Source organism: Belonocnema kinseyi, chromosome 1, assembly GCF_010883055.1.
Source record: "Belonocnema kinseyi isolate 2016_QV_RU_SX_M_011 chromosome 1, B_treatae_v1, whole genome shotgun sequence".
NCBI classification, from domain to species: Eukaryota; Metazoa; Arthropoda; class Insecta; order Hymenoptera; family Cynipidae; genus Belonocnema; species Belonocnema kinseyi.
Window position 1 is genome coordinate 178,412,669 of NC_046657.1, and position 8,273 is coordinate 178,420,941.

Consider the following 8,273-nt stretch of genomic DNA (forward strand, 5'->3'; position numbering starts at 1 on the left):
GGGTGATGCAATGAGAGGGGAGGTCCGCTCTCCCCACTCATGAAATTCTCCCTCCTCCCATGGATTTAACCCCGCTCACAAGTTAGGATGGCATGCCTAGTCCCGTGGTTCCTATGTCCATGCTCTCAACGAATCAGCGTCCAGCTACTACAAAATTGAATTCAGTGACAGCACCAGGGACGTGATACACACTCGATATCCCTATTAAAGACAGTTCAGGGCTGCCACCCAAAGAGTATCGAGCAGGAAAAGGAAAGAATTTAAAATGAATGTGAGAGACAAAGAGTACGCGACAATGTCGGCGAAAGAAGAACAAACAAGTTATTTTCAATTGAAAAACTCCCAAGTATAAATTAATAATAATACAATCAGTATTCTTTGAGAGAATCCTCATAACCCTTTGGAATAATTAAAGAAGTCCTAACCTAATGCAGGCCTTCGATCCTTTTATGTTGCATTGTGACGTTTTTATGCAGTTTATTTCTTTCTTTTTATTACATATTTTATTTCCTATATTGTTATGCAATGTTTACTGTACACATGCCTAGCACAAAATTGTTTGAAGAAATTTTTAATCCATGATGTCCCTTGAGGTTAACTGCATCACTGACTTTTCGAATGTGTAGGCCTATACGCTTTATTTACAAAGAGTAAAAAAAAATGTAGGCGGTATTTTTCACTGATTATTTTAAAAACATGAAAATGTCTCGAAATCAGTTTATATGCTATTAAAGTTGAATATATTCATCATATCAAGTGTAATTATCTATACAAATTTTGAATATGCCGAAATTCATGAGAGTAAAAGAGACAGAGAGCGGAAAATTAAAAGAAAAGTACCCTGTATCTATTTCACTCTTATAATTTTTCTGCTGGCTGACGGCCAGTTGACAGGTGTGTAAATATCCCATTACTCAAAGTTATTAAGGTCTATTTACACGCCTGTCGAATGCAAAAGGAAAATATATCTTCCTCTCATTCTACCGTGTGACGATACTACGTATTTATCCAGCCCCCTGCATCGACGTTAGTTCACAAGTACGATCAAGTGAAGCCTGCAGGCCAAATGGCGCTGGGAATTTTTCCAGCCTATATTTATATAGCAAGCAAAGGAAAGATTAGTGAAAAATTAATTAGATTACTATTTTTCTCAATGGCATTCGGTTTATGAATGACAAATTAAAGTGTAAACATTTTTTTAACTTTTACTACTTTAAAAGCTTGCACTAAAATAACAAAAATGGGTGGAATGCGATGTGTTACTCCTGCATGTAAATATCAGGTTATGACTGCTGCTGTAAAAAATTTAATTTCTTTTATGTGCTAGAATTGAAAGAAAATGTTAGAGTCAGACAAAAAGCCATCTTAAGAGACAATTTTGGTGTAAAACCCGAATGCGGCATGCTAGAGACAATTTTTTTACACAAGATATTTTGTGGGAGCGAAAGACGATTTCAGAGGATGGAGTCACTGTTCTGGAAGTTGCAATAATTGATTGTTCTTTAATTTAAGTCTTAATATAATTGTTGTTTAAATAATAATTGGCAATTAATGTTTTAATATTTTTATTTGAATTGTTTGTCAGATATAAAATAATATCTTTACATATAAATATCTGTATTGCAAACAAAAATTACGCAGAAATATAAACATTTGAATAAGTACAGTGTGCATATTTTAACGAAAAATATGAAAAATTTCATCTTTATCTAAAAAGATATTTTGATTTTTAAATATTCTTTCGTAGAATTGTATTAAAATAAATAAATAAAAACTATATATTTGAATAAAAATTATAGAAGATTTTATCTTAAACTGAAATATCTTAATTGCAAACAAAAAATTCATAAAAGTATACAAATTTAAATAAGAACTCTGTATTATGACAAAAAATATAAAACATTTTATTTTAAACTGAAACTATATCTTTATATTTTAAAATTATTTTGCAGAAATATTAAAAATTAAATAAAGACTAGGTATTTTAATAACAGGGCGGCCGTGTTAAACAAAGAAAAAAATTCCCCATCATTTTTCCATTTTTTCCTGTTTCTGAAACATTTTTCATGGCCAATAAAATTTACATGAAAAAAATTGAGGTACTAACACTTTTCAATTTAACAATTTTTAATGAAATACAGATAAACTACAAAATGTAGAATTTTTAACTTTTAGAAATTAATGAATTCAAAGATTTAGATAAAAATTGTAAACATTTAATCCGCGTTATCATTTTCAATGATCTAAATTAAAGAATCAACGAATTTCACATTTTTCATATTATATTATTTTAAATAATTTTAAGCTAGAAACGTTAAAAATTGAAAAATTCAATTTTTTAAAACAATACCTCTTAAATTATTAATTGAATTATTTTCATTTTAAATAGAAACATCCTTGAAAAGCTTCAAAATTTTATTTCAAATTCTTGAGAAATTTAGACTTCTAAATGTCTTTTGAAATGAATCGAATCTTTCCTACAATTTTTAGAAAATTCTGCAAATTAAAAAACAATTTCTTAAAATCTTTCAGATACTTTCTTAACAATTTTAGAAATCTTATTAAATCTGTTTGAATATACTCTTTAAAAAATTTCTAAAATGAAAAATTATTTTCAATTTTTCTAAGAATCTTAAGAAAATATCTTTATTCTTTTAAAGCCTTTGACAATTCTGAAAAGGCTTCTAAATTTTTTTTAATCAGCAAAAATCTACATTTTGTTTTTAATTAAATCATTTCAAGTTCAAACTTAATTTTGAAACTTTTAAAAACTTCTAAATACCTCTTAAAATTACTTTTAAATATTTTTTGGAATGTTTCTAACTATTTAATAATTATTCTTTTTCTCAATTAAAAAAATTGGAAATTGAATGGATTAAAATTCAATATTTTAGACTGTAACAATATTTTATAAATAATACATTATTATGAAGTTATTTTTAAATTGAAAATCTATATATATATATATAAATGAATGTTTGTTTGTATGTCCTTTATAGAATCATAAACTATGCATTTGATCAAGTGATGATCTTTAGCAAAGTTGTTGTGCATGAGTCCACGAATGTTTCTGCGTTGGTACGACCAATTTTCAACTGAAAAACAGCAATAAAAAGTATACTTACTTCGCGGCAGCGAAGCCGTCGCCACAGGGTGCAGCTAGTAATTTATAAATTTTAAATGAAAAGCTTACATTTTTTAAATGACTAAGACTTTCGAATTGAAAACGTTTAATTTTTAACGTTAAAATCTGGAAATTCTTAAATTTTGAACAGATTTCGAATTCGAATTCGGTGTTGAAAAAGTAACTGAAATATTTTCTGGATAAAAATTAAACTATTTTTAAAATTTATTTTTGTTTTTATTTAATTAAAAATTAATCTGCTTTACGTCAAATGTCATCTTTTTGGATAAAAATGCAACTGTTTAATTGCAAATTAAACTATTATACATTTTGTTATTTTACTATTTCGTAGAAAATTTACTTTTTGTTTGAAATTTATGTTTTGGTGTTGAAAAGTGAACTAAAATCTTTTCTGAATAAAGTTCCAATTAAAAAAGAAATTTGCCATTTTTTATTAAAAATGCATCTGTATCTAGTGCCGAATTAAATTTTTTTGGGATAAAAATGGCACTATTATGTCGAGAATTAAACAATTTGGTTAAAAAGTCATCCTTTTTGGTTAAAAATGCGTCTTTTTGAATTGAAAATTCAATTTTTTTCGTATAAACTTATTTCTTGTTTAAAAATTCATATTTTGATCGTGAAAAGTCAACTGAAATATTTCGAAAAAGAAAATTCAACTTTTTTTTGAAAATCTATCTTTTTGATTTAAAACTTCATCTGTTTCTCGAAGAAATTTAATTCTTTTTTAAAAATAAAAATGCGACTTTTTGATCAAAATCATACTTCTTTGCTTGAGTATTCTATTAATTTGTTTGCAAGATTTGGTTGAATGAATTTGTTAACAAATGACTTTTTTGTTAAAGATTTATATTTTTAGTTGAAAATTCGCCTGTTGTCGCTTACATGTTCCACATGACGGGTGAACTCACCCGCTAGCCACCAGAAAGCGCGTTATTCGTCCTGCTCCAGAAAAACATTGAGTCTTATGTATCAAACCTATTTAAATAATAAAATAGCCGGTTTTAATTTATTATTCTGACTTTTAGTGATAATAGTGAGATATAATGCGTTTTCTTGAATCTTCTAAAATTTTGCATATGGGTCGTTACAAGGGCAGGTCATGTATAGTAACCCTTTTGTAATTCGGGATGCAACTCCTGCAAAGAAAAACGGACTCTTCTTTCAGTTCCTTCAGATTCAGATCTTCTTCTCCAATGAGAAAAAGCAATTCCTCGGCAAGATTACACTTTATAAAGTGGTCAAGTTTTTTGTGAACTAAATTTTTTACCCGAACAAATTGTCAGGACACGAGAAGTAAAGGATCCCGATGGCAAGAATATGTCCTCGGTATTAATGTCTTTTAGAAGTTTCATACTTCACTTATTATTGAAGAATTATTTAAATAGAATTCATACTAAGAATTTAAAAAAAACTATATCACACATTTGTTAACGAAACAAGAAATGTCAATGTTTTGTCTTCATACATAAGTAATGTCAAAGTTTATTATTATAAGCAATATTTTATAGAACTTTGAGAAAAATTATATAAAAATTATAAAGTAGAAAAGTAGGTATGTTTTGTGCTTTGTTTTTTAAAAACTCAATTTTTTGTAATCCGCGCTAACTTTTTCCTATTGAGATATTTATTGTTTTCTTTTTTGATTTGCAAGAGTTTCATTGTCTTATTTTGAAACCGACCGAAAAATATGAAAAAAACTTCAAAATTAATAAAAATGTCGGTTTTTCTAACAATAAGAAAAGTTGCTTAAAAAAGCCCACAATTATATATATTTTTGCCAATTTCGTTTTACATTTTTAGTTTCACAATGCACGTCTAAAAACGTTCTATCAAAATGACCCTTGCTCTTTTGCGATACCTTACCATCGTATGCGAGGAAAATTTAAAAATAAAATTTGTAGGAAAAAAAGAATTATTTTGACCTAAAAAAATGGTTTAGCCTACATAAAGCTGATCAGATAGTTTTCTTATATTAGCAAAAACTTTTCAAAAATATTAAAAAGAATAAAAAGGTGAACTTTTCTACAAAATATTTTTTTTCATTTTCTTAAAATTTCATAAAAAAAATATCAGATTTTTTGGAAAATTCCACCTTTTTATTCTTCCTAATATTTAAACCAAGTTTTTGCTCATTATTAATATTAAAAATTCAATTGCTGAATTATTTTGTTTAGACGTGTAAAGTTTCATCTCAAATGTTTTCATATCTCTCTTTTTTACAAGCAAAAATATAAAATCTGATTGTATGAAGAAAAAAAATTCTCCCCACGACAAAAGTTATGTAGCCCTCATAAAACTGAGAAGACATCTTTATTGTGAAACTAAAAATTGTAAACGAGATTGGCAAAAAATATATAATTGTGGGTTTTTAAAGAAATTTTTCATATTTTCAGAAAAAAACACCGCTATTTTATTAATTTGAAAGTTCTTAAATATTTTTTAGTGGTTTCCAAAATCAGACAATAAACGCTGTCCAAATGAAAAAGAAATCGACAAATATCTCAATTAGGTTTAAAGTTTTTGAAGATTAAAAAGAATGGAGATTTTGGTAAACAAAGCACACAATTCAAATAAAATTTCTTCGACATTTTTTGGGGCAAATTGAAAAAATACATATCGCCTAATTTACTCAAAAAAAGAACGTATTTTGTCCCCGAAAGATTCTGCGATTTCAAGTGTAAAACCTTAAAGTCTGCATAAAAAATCAATTTTCGTAAATTGCTAGATAAATTTGCCTAGAAAATATTATTTTTTTTTGTAAGTTGTTCTAAAGTGAACCCGGTTTGTAATCGTATCCAGGGACTAAGTCAAGTGATTGATGGGATGAGGATATTATAAGTTAATTTAATACCATCTTTGAAATGTTTGCAATGATGTTGTAGGTGCAAAACCAGGAGCATGATGTAGTTTGTATTTCGTCTTTTACAGCTGTTATACTAAAACAGTGGCCGCGAGCGTTGGAGGTGACAGTCATCTCTGGATGCTTTCTTAGAGCTACCATATATTATATATATATTATTATTAATATTATTACTACTATTATTATGCCACTGAGCCACCTCTGTTAATTTCTGAAAAACATTCTGTACAAAATGATATATAGTAAAAGTTCCAAAGTATTTAAAATTTGTTGTTCTCAAAAAGCAAACATTTTTATTGAAATTTTGCACGTTTTTTTATGAATATAAATATTTTAAACGCATAACACTGCAAAAGAAAAAGATTAATGTTTGTCTGTATGTAAACATATATTTTTTTATAAATTTGTCCTTGACTGATTCAATTAGCTTGTAAGTTTTGTAAAGTAATAATGAATATCTGTATGCCTTAAAAGTTTAATCTATTTACTATTTGCATTAATATATACATGATATTAAAATTTTTCAAGTATGAAAGTAATTATATTGTATGTTATTTAATTGTACATTTTACAAAAATATACTGAATTTCTTTGATTTTGCTAATATCTGCTTATTCGTTTAATTCATTCAATCCCCCCTTCCTCTTTTTGTACGTATATTTTGTTGAAAAAATGTATTTTATTCCTTGAAAACAATAAATTATGCAATAAACATGTGTTTAAATTAAAGAAGTGAGTGCATACAACAGTTTTCATTGGCTTTTTCTATTTAGCAACAAAAATTTCTCGTTCTTAAAAATTGAATTAATAACATTCAAAATTGTGTAATACCTAATTTATAGTACTAAAAAAATGATAAGATACTATTACATTTGTTAATTTCGCAATTCAACTTTCTAGGATATTTTTATATCATAATTTTATTTTGTTACACTTTTTATTATAATTATTTTTTTCTTAGGATTTTTATTTTTTCAATACGGTTCCGACTTCCAATTTGTTAGAAAGTCAATTATTATTTGTTATTAAAAAATTCATTCTTGATATGTAATACTTATTAAACATTTCATTAAGAAACACATACTTATTTACACCTGTTCAATAGCTATTGTCAATAATAAACATGTGTAAGCACTTTTCCCTACTGAAAATTTCTATATAGGTTCCTATATGGGATCCTATATAGGAACTCACATAAGGTTCTATATAGGATTCTACATAGGATGCTATATGTTTCACCTATAGGTGCAAACTATAGGAAAGCACATAGATTCCTATATAGGTGTCTATATAGGACACTCCCTAATAAGCCACATAATAGTGCCTAACTAATTGTACCTAACTAATGCTATCTCACGGTACCTAATGGTACGTATGTCTCTAGGTACTCCTTGAGGGCCAAAAAAATTCTGATAGGTTCCTATGTTCCTTTTCAGCAGGGTTAAAATAATCTTTTTTCAATAATCCTTTTACACTTCAACGACTTATGTTTTTAAAATATCAAATACCCATCAAAGAATTGTGGGTCTTGAGTTACCCATGAGACCAATGCTTTCCTCGAGCAGGACGATTGACGCACCGCCCGGCGGATTAGTTCACCCGCGAAGTGGAACTTGTAAGCGACTACTTTTCTCAGTAGTCGGACCAGGCTGTGGTCACTAATTTGGCAACCGTGAAGACACATATGATCCTGTTTTGCGGGCTCGTTAGATGGCTCTGTAGTACTTTCCCCCGCTACACGTTGCTCAGGGGCAAAAATTTGATCTATCTCTCTTACTCCTTCGTTGTTTTCCGAACATCAGCTCATGTGAAACCTAACCTATTAAGAACTGTTTGAGAGCTGATATCTAATTTGTTGTCATCATTTTCGACCTGGTGATTATCGTTGCAGTACACAACTGAACACTAAAAGAGGGAGCGGTACCTTCTGTATTATTACCATAAAAACAGAGTAATATTTTGAGAAAGGTACCTGCCGATAAGAAAATTGATGTCGAAAATGATTAAAACATTTAAATGAAAACTGCTTTCAAACATACTTCTATCATTTTTCGTTTTTAGTTAGAACATGTTTTCATCAAAAAAGCAATAGAAAAACAAGCTGAAATATATAAATAATTATTCCGGTAATTATTTATGTATTTTTATTTGTTTTTCTATTGGTTTTTTCAATTTATTAAGTTTTTTAATTACATTATCAACAAATCATCTGGATATAACCTCAAGCATCTATTATCTTATCTTAAAAACCTGCGGGCTCGTTTG